Source organism: Ovis aries, chromosome 13 (genome assembly GCF_016772045.2).
Source record: "Ovis aries strain OAR_USU_Benz2616 breed Rambouillet chromosome 13, ARS-UI_Ramb_v3.0, whole genome shotgun sequence".
NCBI classification, from domain to species: Eukaryota; Metazoa; Chordata; class Mammalia; order Artiodactyla; family Bovidae; genus Ovis; species Ovis aries.
The window spans coordinates 76,267,361-76,278,743 of NC_056066.1; the positions used below are offsets into that span (position 1 = coordinate 76,267,361).

The 11,383-nt window shown below is 52.4% G+C and overlaps 1 protein-coding gene across 11 annotated transcripts in view; it reads right to left on the reverse strand.

The window, feature by feature from the left end:
* Positions 1-11,136, reverse strand: part of SULF2 (sulfatase 2) — a 124,616-nt gene extending 113,480 nt beyond the window's left edge. For 4 of the 11 annotated variants that reach the window (XM_060397816.1, XM_042230246.2, XM_042230245.2 and 1 more), the window contains exon 1: positions 11,088-11,136. The gene's annotated coding sequence lies outside the window, so the exon portion shown is untranslated. Of the gene's footprint in view, positions 1-10,358; positions 10,586-10,882; positions 11,029-11,087 lie in introns of those variants that run through there. The other 7 variants (XM_060397817.1, XM_060397815.1, XM_060397814.1 and 4 more) reach the window with 3 other exon arrangements.
* Positions 11,137-11,383: the final 247 nt, after the last annotated feature.

An 11,383-nucleotide genomic window follows, 5' to 3' on the forward strand; every position in this document is an offset into this window, starting at 1 on the left:
ATGTTGGGGCAGGGCAGGGGGGCGAACACGATACAGCTCATCAGCTCAGAAGTCACAGAATCAAGCCCTGAGCCCAGTTATGCCTTCCGCCTGCTGCCGCCTCTCTAAGCTGGATGTTCCTCAGCAGGAGGAGGGAGACCAATGGCCTTTCTCATAAGCAGAGTGGCTGAAAGGACCACACAGGATGCTAGGTGTCAAAGCACTTCAAAGCTAAAAAGAACTGATGCGGGGATGATGGAAAACAGTGTAGAGGTTACTCAGAACATTAAAAATAGAACTGCCACATGATCCAGCAATTCCACTTCTGGGTATTTATCCTAAGGAAATGAAATCCCTCAAAAACCTATCTGTACACCCCATGTTCAGTGAAGCATCACTTACAACAGCCAAGATATGGAAACAATCAGAGAGTCCATCGATGGATGAGTGGACAAAGAAAATGTGGATTATTCGGCCATAAAAATAAAGAACGGCTGCCATTTGTGGCAACGCAGATGGACCTTAAGGGCATTATACTAAGTGAAATAAGTCAGAGAAAGGCAAATACTGCATGATCTCACTTATAAGCGAAATCTAAAAAACCAAACCCATCACTGAACTCACAGATAGAATTGGTGGCTGCAAAAGTGAGGGGTGAAGGATAAGCAAAATGGGTGAAGGGGGTCAAAGACACAGACTTCCAGGTATAAAATAAGTAAGTCTCGTCCATGTGAGTTCCAGTGTGGTGACTATAATTAACGAGCTGTATTGTATGTTTGAAAGTTGCTACCAGAGTAGATCTGAAAAGCTCTTATCATAGAGAAAAAAAACAAAACAAAACTACGTATGTGTGGGATGGATGTTAAAACTTACTGGGGTCATCATTTTGTAGTGTGTACATATATCGAATCATTATGTGTATACATTTAAAATGAATAAAGTGTCACATGTCAATTATATCTCAACTCAAAAAAGCTAAAAAGTATCCACAAATGTAAGCAATAGTAATATCTGCCTTTTGAGGCAATGCCCCACGTGCCCACACACTGCTCTGGCGTTTCACAGTCACTCTAGGAGGACGCTACTGGGATTACCTACGTTTTACAGAAGAGGGATCTGAGGCTCACAGAGGTTAAGTGACTTGCCCAGCTCCACCCAGCTTCTGTGTGGCCCAGCTGGGATTCAAACCAGAAGTCTGGTTCTAGAGTCCATGCCCTTGCCCACTATGACACATGGGTGTGAGTTCTTCTGTGCAGTCACCTGTACCATCTTCATCTCCAGGTGGAAACCACCAATACCTAGATTAGCCCAAGAACTCATCACCCCATTCCCTGCAGAGGCCAACCCATGCCAACCACGTGGGTTTATTTCACTGGCTGAACTGACTGGGACATTTCAGGAATATGTCAATAGGAGGGCGAGGGGCAGAAAGGAGCTTGGGAAGAACTCTGAGGCAGAAGCTGCATGTGCCCCCTACTCTGGTCGTTCTTTGGTCTACAGGATCCAATTTTTTCAGGGGGTGGAACTTGCTGCCCTCTGGCAACAACCAGCATTAGTCTAGGCCAGCAGACTCAGGGGGGTGAAGTCATCCCCCCAAGAGGTGCTTCTCAGGAATTCGTGGGTTTTTGGTTGGGGGACGCTTCTGTTGTCTAGCAGAGGTGCAGGGAAGGTGGATGATTCACAATGTTCCATACAGTGAAGAATCACCCCAATTGCAGCACGACTTTCTAATATCCCGCCAGACATCCACGGAGGTGAAATAGCTTTTTATACTGCCTGACCTTAGACATGAACTCCATTTCACATATAAACACCAAAAATGCTTTCGTGTGGTTCTATCCTAAACCAAGTCTTCTGGGAATATGACCACTAGGGAACTTGAGGGAAGACGGTAGCTTGTTTCTCTCGGAAATTTCGGTAGGCCGTTCTCTATTTTGGAAAAGCATACTGCGTATGGCCATAGCACTGGTGGCCTTCGAGCTGTCAAAGCCAAACATCTGTTTGTATCTCACTGCATCTGGAGCTGGCAGATCTTCATGATTCTGCCCCAGTGTGAACATCTGCTTCATTGCGCCCTTGAAGGTAGTTGTGCTAAGTGTTCATAGGCTCATATCAATTTCCTTTTTAGTTTTCCTTTAAATTACTGTCAGGATACTTTATTATTAAAATATATGTGCAGATAGATTACATAATCTATGAATTTACTTCAGGGAAACTGGGCAAAATACATTTGCTATAAGAAGAGGGTGTTTGGCCTGCTAATTTGGCGAACCACTGAGCTCAGTCAAACATAAAAAACCCATTTCCCTTGGTCAGTGTTTGGCTTAGAGGTAAGTATAAAACCCAACCCTGGGCCAGTGAAGCATAAAGCTAAGTCTGCTGGTGTGGGGGCGTCCTTGGAAGAATTTTGCTAAGTAAAAGAGATAGCAAGGAGTCCTGCTCTCTATTCCCATTTTGTATGGGGATGTGGTCAATGCAAAGAAATAGAGGAGAACAATAGAATGGGAAAGACGAGAGATCTCGTCAAGAAAATTAGAGGTACCAAGGGAACACTTCATACAAAGATGGGCACAATAAAGGAAAGAAATGGAATTAAAGGACGCTTGCTCCTTGGAAGAAAAGTTATGACCAACCTAGACAGCATATTAAAAAGCAGAGACATTACTGTGCCAACAAAGGTCCATCTAGTCAAAGCTATGGTTTTTCCAGTAGTCATGTATGGATGTGAGAGTTGGACCATAAAGAAAGCTGAGCACCGAAGAATCGATGCTTTTGAACTGTGGTGCTGGAGAAGACTCTTGAGAGTCCCTTGGACAGCAAGGAGATCAGTCCTGAGTGTTCATTGGAAGGACTGATGCTGAAGCTGAAACTCCAATACTTTGGCCACCTGATGTGAAGAAGTGACTCACTGGAAAAGACCCTGATGCTGGGAAAGATTGAAGTCAGGAGAAGGGGATAGCAGAGGATGGGATGGTTGGATGGCATCACAGACTCAATGGACATGAGTGTGAGCAAGCTCCGGGAGTTGGTGATGGACAGGGAGGCCTGGTGTGCTGCTGTCCATGGGGTTGTAAAGAGTCAGACATGACCGAACAACTGAACTGACGGGGATGTGATATCCGGAGTTGTGGCAGCCATCTAAAACCATGAAGCAAAAAAGACCAAAGACAGGCTGAGGACAGACAGACAGGCTAGGAATATCCTGGGTTCTTGATGACACTATTTTACCAACAAATTGGCCTCTGGGCTCCCCTGCTTTGGATTCCTGTTAGGTGAGATTTAAGTGTTTTCTATTATATAAGCCACCCTCAGCCAGGAATTCTGTTACTTGTAGTGAATACATCTTGATCCACAGTCAGGTGATTAGGACTCCAAACCACTAAGACTCTAGTAGGTTTTCCTGTTTTCTGAAATATTGAGGTAAGTGGCCTGCAATCAGAAGTCTGTGGACACTGCCTGTCTCTAGAACATGCCAGAAATGCTGCTTTTGGATGATCTAATTTTCGCCAGAGCATGAACATCTCCTGGACTTTTGTTTTTTAAGAAAACACTCCCCTTCTCTGGCTGCCAAGGTGGGTCAAGTCATCCACTGGGGCCCTGGTCTTGATGCAGTAGGGCTACTGGCAGCATTCTTCCCCTAACACATCTGGCTTCCACCTGGCCAAACACATCTTGGGTACCGCTCATGGTCCCTGGGGATGGCCCTCCCCATCAACTCACACACACAAGCCCCGCTTCATAACGACTCTAGAGTTTGGGATAGAACTCATCCAAGTTTCAAGTGAGGCCCAGGTGTGCAAAGCCATGGATCCCGGCCTTGTGCAAGGTGAAGCTACGCATCAGAAGCCAGGGCCACTGGGCAACGTGTGTTTTGGAATCATAATAAGAGACCGTAGAAAATTCAAAACAGTGGCGGCTGCTGGTTAGAGAGAATTCCATGAAGTCTGGGTCTAGGCTGGAGGAGACGCTCTGGAGACCAGGCTAACAGCTGTTCTACCAAGGAGGTATTGTGCTGCCTGTTTAAGGGCCAGGATCCTTATGAACTTAAGCAATTTCCCAAGGGCATCTGTTGCAGAGTGATGGCTGTTTAGCTCTGTCTGCTAATCATGGAGCAATGAGGAGATGGATGGCGGGGCGCGGGATGGCGGTGGGGGGGGGTGAGGGGGAGGGCAGTGGTTTCAGCCTGAGCCTTTGGGAGTTTCTCAGGACCGTCATAAAGAGGTGAGAGTGTGGGACGTGCTAAAAATATTCATCAAATAGATGCATGACAGGCATTGCAGTGGGGAGGGAAGAGGGCGGAAACCCCACAAGAGAACAAAACACATTCTCCCTAACTGATCATGTCCAGTCCCAAGGCTTAAAATAACACGCATGCGCTGATGACGCTCTAATTTCAGTTGCCAGCCCCATACAGCTCCAGACTTGTGTATCCAGCACCCAGTGAGCTTTTGGCCACCCAGGACGAGTGTCATCTCACACCCAGCATCTCCAAACTAAATTCTGGATCAGCCTCCCTCTTCCAAACCTTCTCTGCTCGTCTTCTCTACACCAATCACCCTATACCAAGCTGCCCAGTTATCTTTGACTCCTTGACCCTAGAGATATTGGGGCTGCCTCATTCTTTGTTGTCTGGGTTGGGGGTGTTTTGCACGTTGAAGGATGTTTAACAGCATCCCTGGCCTCCACCCACTGGTTACCAGAAGCATCTCCTCCCTAGTGTGACAATCAAAAACGTCTCCGTGTTTTTGTGCTAAGTAGCTTTAGTCGTGTCTGACACCTTGTAGCCCCAAACAGGCTCCTCTGTTCATGAGGATTCTCCAGGCAAGAATACTGGAGTGGGTTGTCATGCCCTCCTCCAGGGGATCTTCTTGATCTGGGGATCGAACCCATGTCTCTTAAGTCACTTGCATTTACAGGCAGGGTTCTCTACCACTAACGCCACCCGGGAAGCCCCCCAAAACATCTCCAGACATTGCTAAATGTCCCCTGGGGGCGCAGAGCTGTCCTTGGTTGGAAACTACAGGGCTTCCCTCACTTTGAGCATCCAATCCATCAGAAAGTTCCACTGGTTCCGTCTTCAAGATACATCTCCAATTCACCCCTTTTTACTCCATCTCCTCTGCTACCACCAAAATCCTGGCCAATATCAGCTCGCAAATTTATATCCCGGCTTCCTCTTACAAAGCATCCTTCTCATGGTAGCCACTGAGATCTTTCTAAAATACCGATCTTGTCATTCCCGGACTTAAAACTCTCCAATGGTTTTCCATTTCATTTGAAATAAAAAATGAATTTCTCGCCCTGGCCCTCATTTCTACCACTGACCTCATTTCCCCACTCCCTCACTTCTTACTCACTGCCCTTCACACCACTGAACTTCACCTCGGGTTTTAAACCGGTGTCTCAAGCAGGCCGCCCCTCTACATCTCCAGGCCTTGGCACTGGCTGTGCCTTCTACCCAGAATGCTCTTCCTTAGATTGTGGGCTCATCTCAAAAAATTTAGGTCACAGCTTAAAAGTCACATCCTCAGAGAGGCCTCCCTGACCCCTGTCAAAAGCTGTGCCCCACCACCCCATCATTTCTGTCATGTTACTATCTTGTTCCTGGAGGAGGGCATGGCAACCCAACTCCAGCGTTGTTGCCTGGAGAATCCCATGGACAGAGGAGCCTGGCAGGCTACAGTTCATGGGGTCGCAAAGAGCCGGACAAGAAACTAATACTTTTCACCTTCAACTTGTTTCTAGCACAGAGGCTGTCACTTTCTGAAAAAGTCTCAGACTTGTTTGCTTGTGTGTTATCTTCTCACCCTCTGGAATGAAAATGCCATGTTGGTTCTCTCTTGCCCATCCTAATGCTTAACACAGAGCCTGGCACACTGTAGCTGCTCAGTAAACACGTGTGCACTGACAAATGAGAGGAATGCCCTCTTAATCTATACAGAACACCTTTATATGCCCGATCTCAGATGAACACACACGAGGGCCCTCTTTCCACCTCTCTGCTGACATGGAACACACACACCCACACACCCTCACCCCCACCCCCCCCCCGCCCCCCGCCCCGTTCCCTTCCAACAGCCAGAGCCTTCCCTGAGAGTTTGATTCAGCAGGATCTAGAATTTGAATGTTTTTTTTTAAACAAAAGCCTCCAGGCGATTTTCGTGGTGGAAGGTTGGGCAAACGCTGCTGCTGGCCACCAGAAAGCACAGAATTGAGGCCAGGTGGCACACGTCAGACACTGAGGGAGAAAGGTTCGGCTTCTAATTCCTGTTGACCCAGTGAAGGGGCGGGGGAGGCTGCCCACCCAGCAGCTGTTTCTACGGTCCCCACTTCAATCGAATTGGAAGCAGATCCACCTAGCCATGATCGCTCAGTCATGTCCCCCCGCACCCCCGTCACAGGCACTGGCTGTCACCTCCCCAGCAAGCAGTCTTCCTTCCCTTGGTGTCCCCTAGGGCTTTGGGGTTTCAGTTGGTTTGCCCCGACCCTTGACTACAGGGCGGGGCCTGGGAGCCTGGCCTGAAGCCCATGGTCAGCGACTCATTTCTGTGACCAGTGATCGGCTTGGAGAGGGCATATGACATAAAACGGTCCAATCAGATAGATGCCTGGGGCTTGGGTGGGCATTACCAGAAAGGAAGCTTGTTCTCTTCTGGTGGGCTCAAAGCAGAGAGGATGAGGGGCACAGCTCTTGAACTCAACACCTTAGTCACGAGGACAGTCAGTGTTTCCCCAGGGCTTGCCTGTGTCAGATGCCAGGCTAAGCATTTGACCCCGGTGATCTCATTTCATCCTTTCCTACCAGCCAGGAGAGGGGTGCTATGATCATCGTTACTGGCTGGATGAAAACACGAAGGCAGAGAAGGGCTAAGTAATGTGCCGTGGATCACACAGCCAGGCTGGTAGCCAGGCATGCGCTGGCTCTCCTGACCGCGGTGCCAGAGCCTGCCTGCCCCTCGGAGCTGGAGAGAGAAACCATCCCCATGGAAGGAAGCGCAGAGATGGAGAGGAACAGATTCTCAGGCCAGAACCTGAGCGGTGACTCAGCTGAGCCTGAAGCTGTTCCCTTAGCAATTTTCGGTCATGGAAGCCAGTAAGTCCCCTTCTAACACTGATTTGTGGTCCCTCCCTGCCCCTGCCCACCCCCCCGCCCCTGCCAGCTTTCTGTTGCTTACAAGAAAAAAGATCCTGGTTACTTTCCAGTCCTTCTAGGAAAATATCCCCTAACTGATAACCCACTTGTGATTTACACAAGCAGCTGCCCAGTAAACACCAGCTGGTGCGAGTGCCGATGGCTCTGGCTTCCCACCCATTAACCGGCTGAGCTGGTAACCCTGACACTCACCTGCGGCCAGCCCCACGCCATGTCCCCTTTCGGCTCCGAGTGAGGCCTCGTTCCCTAGCAACCACCCCAATTAGGCAATCACGCCATTTATCAGGGTGCCAATTAATTATAATGATCTTAATGATCTTCCAATTAGCTAGTGCCTTGAATCCAGATCAGGGGCCCTGCAGATTCCTCACCAGGGCCCATCACGAGGAGGCCCACGGAACCTGGGCGAGGCCTCCTTCGCCTGGAGGTGAGTCCTGAGAGGTGGCCGCGCCTTCCACATCCACTGGTCTCACAGGCCGAGGCCTGAAACAAAGGGCCCTGGGCCCCCCGGACCACCCCTCCAGGGACAGGCTCACGCGACCCACCACCAACCACAAGGGGCCACACCTCTAGGCGAAGTTTCACCCACTGTACCTTCAGGGGGCACAAACCCTCACCTCAGATCTCATGGCTCTTTTACGCCAGCCCCCGCGTGATGGGTCCCTCTGCATCCTGACTAGAGGAGTGTGTGAGTGTGTGTATACTTGTAGGGAGGAGGGAATGTGGCCAGGCAGTAGTGTGTTTTCCTCAAGGCACCCCCAGCCCTGAGATTAAAAATATGCAGCCCAGGCTCCCCAACACTGGAGGTTTGAGGGCTTCTGACTTTCCAGGTCTGATTGTCTAATCGTGTTCTCTTCTGCTGCATGACACTTGGAAAAGAGGCCAAGGTCAAGGAGGGGGGAGAATACGGTGGGTCAGAGTGGACCCTGGCGCCCCAGGGTCTCACCAATCCCGGCTTGATGACTGACCGGCTGTCGGAAAGTCACAATCCTCTCGGTGACTTAGTTTCCTCTTCTTTAACACGATGACAATCAGAGGACCTACCTCCTGGGAGTTTTGTGTGAATTAAATGTTATTATGCACAAGGATTTAGAAGAGTGCTTGGCCCATGAACCGCTACTTAAGTGTTAGCTGTCATCTCAAGTCTAAGCTAAGCTGTCTCTTAACTACTAGCTGGTCAGAAATGTTGCTATTCTTTTGCAGGGCAAGGCTTTCAGTCTCTTTCTGAGGGGTGGAAGTCTAAGAACAGATTGGATGGAGTTGGGCGTGATTCTCCGTCTGGCTAACTCCAAAGACCAGACTCTGCCCCCTTGAGGCAGGTCCAAACAGATAAATCAAACAAATCCGGGGAAAGGAAGAGGGAAATGTTATTCCCAAATCCAAAGGATCTTCAAGTGCCTGGGTGTGCGAGTGTACACCAGCTAGGTCCTCAGGATGGCAGTTCAAGGGAAGAGTTGGGCAGGGGACACACACATGCCTGTGTATATGCGTGCACAAACACACACATACACACACGCAGCCACAGGGTCCTTCTCCAGGCCGAGGCTTTCTACAATCAACTCATCGTTCAACCGTCAAGTTTGAAAACTTAACATATAATTAAGGTTTCAGAAAATGCCATAAACGCAAATTTTAAAAACCCAATAAATATACACAAAGCCCAAAGCCACACTGCCTCTCATCCACTGTAGCCATGCCAACATCATGCATATATGTCCATAAACTTGGCCCAGGGAAGATCCTTCACGTGCAAATATCCAACAGCCATCAGCCAAGCCCGCCACCCACCTAGAGCTGCTAATGAGGACACTAAATTACACACCTGGACAGACTGTTGTGATGAGCTCTAGCTTCCACACATGGACGAGCAAACTTGGAAGAACTTCTCTCACCAGGTAAGTGATCTTTAGTCTCCTTCCCACCCTCTTTCTATATGGAATGAATGGTTTCAATTTAATTAAAACCCTCCAGTGGCTCTGTAATGGGGAGTGGAGATGCAGCAAGAAATCCCCTTTGCTATTAAACTGCAAGAAGAGAGTAGCTCTTCCTGCTCCGGGGAGAGGCACAGGCTGTCCTCCAGGGGAAGCCCATCCTCCCTGCTTCTCTGGCCCCCAGAGAACCCGCTTGAGAGCATCCTTCCTTCTCTGCCGCAAAGACAGTGAGGGCAGCCCTGTGGGGGAGAAGCAGGGGACAGATGGAGGGGTGTGCGGGCGGGCGCCCCAACACGCACAGATGTGCAAATACCCAGATTCAAGCGGAAGCTGAATGTAATGACTTGGTTAATTAAATATTGACTTTTAACTCAAAAAGTGATTAAAACAAGCTGCAGGAAAGGCTGCCCAGAGAGGAGAGGGGGCAGGGAATATTCAGAACTCTCAGGAAGGTGGAGGGAGAGAAAGGGGGTTGCCAAAATGGACCTGTCCTACTGTGTGCAGGCAGAGTGGTCTTCAGTCTCTAGACAAGAAGTTGCAGATAGAGGTCACTGGGCAAAATCAGGATCTGCGTGTGTCTTCTTGTGGTTCCCCCCTTAGACTGCATCTCTTTCCCCAGCTGCCCTCCAAGTGAACTAAGAGCTTCCACTGCTCAGAAACCAGGTTTTCTGTTCATCGCGTCTCTCTGGAACATAACGGTGGTGCCAGGCACCAGGAGGTGCTTCATAAACGCTCGTAGGAGGAATGAATGAACTACTATAAAGAATTTTTTTTTTTTTTTTTAAAGTACACTCCTAGAAATCGCCGCAGCTTCACTGTCACACTTCCGAAATCCTCGGGCGCCCGGGGCCTCTGTCTACAAGGAGATGAGAACTGGTTCTGACCCAGCCGGGGAGGAAGTTTGTCTTTATAATCCTATTTGCCCTTTCGGTATCTGCAAGTTCCCACTCTGAAGATCCGGTCCACCGCTTTCCCGTGTCCTGCTCGGACAAGCCCCACGTGGTCTGGCTACTAGCCGCTCCGCTGGGTCTAAAACTCAAAAGGGTCGAGGAGGCCATCCCCCTGCGGCCGGCGAGTCCAGGAGCGCGGCCCCCGAGGCCTCCACGGCTCCGCGAGGCGTGTCGGCGGGTCAGGGGCGCGGTGGGAAGTCCTTGCCCGCTCGCCCAGCCCGCCAGCGGGGTCAAACCGGTCATCCTCCCGCGGCCCGCCGGCGCCACCCCGTTGCCCGCCGGGTCCCACCTCCGCGCTCCGCGCTGGGGCCGACGCCGGGCGGTCGGGACCGGCCCCGGGCTCACCTGGGCGGCGCTCGCGGCCGCACTGGCTCCGGGGCCGGCGAGGGCAGCCGGGAGCCCCCGCCTTGCCCACCTGGCCCCCGCGCCCCACTCACCAGCGCGCACGGCCCCGGCGGCCTCACCCGGCGCGGGGCGCCGCCGCCTCTGCCGCAGCCCGGCCGGGCAGCGGGGCGCAGGGGACTCCGCGCCGCTGCTGCCGCCGCCGCATCTCCGGCGAGTGCCGCCTCTCCGCCTCTCCTCCTCCCCTCCTCCCGCCTCTCCGCCCTCGGGCTCCGCCGCCGCCGCCCCTCGGCCCCCGCCCCGGCGCGCCGCCCTCGCCAAAGTCCGGGTCCGCGCCCCACCCGGGCCGCTCTCGCATCGCCCTGGTCCGGCCCCGCCGCGCCAGGGAGCCAGCCCCCGGGCACCGCTCGGCCCGGCCCCCTGCCTGCACCCCCAGCCTCCGCGCGGGGCGGGGAGCGGCGGGCCGGCCGCCGCGGGGACCCCGCCGCGGCGCCCTCCCGGCGCCCCACCGCGCGCGAGCGCTTTACCTCCGGCTGGAAGGACAGGCGGCCCGGCTGGCGCGGGCTGTGCTGCGCCGAAGTCCGGCCCTGGCCCCGAAGTCCGGCCCCGGACGGGGCAGTGGCGGAGAGCGGGGGTCGGAGCGGCACTCCGCCTCCCGATGCCTCGGGACCCCGCTGGCCGCGCTCCCGGCGCCGAGCGCGCACCCTCGCCGGGACACAGACGCACACTCACCCGGCACACACTCGCTCCCGCTCGCCCTCGGTGGAGAGTTGAAACAGCTGTGGGATTCGCCCGGGAGCTGGAAATGAGGGAGGGACGCGAGCCCCAACCGTGCTTGCGCGGGTGTGTGTGTGTTAACACACACACGCACGAGGGGGGCATCCCTAATAAATCAAATATCGCAATAAAGTCAGGAGGGCCATCGATCAGGTTTACTTGGCTGGAAAGAGAAAGAATCCTCGCCTCCTTTCCGCTTTCTTTTTCTCCTCCCTCGGAGCTCGAAGGAGCCAGGTGTTCCACGGGGCTTG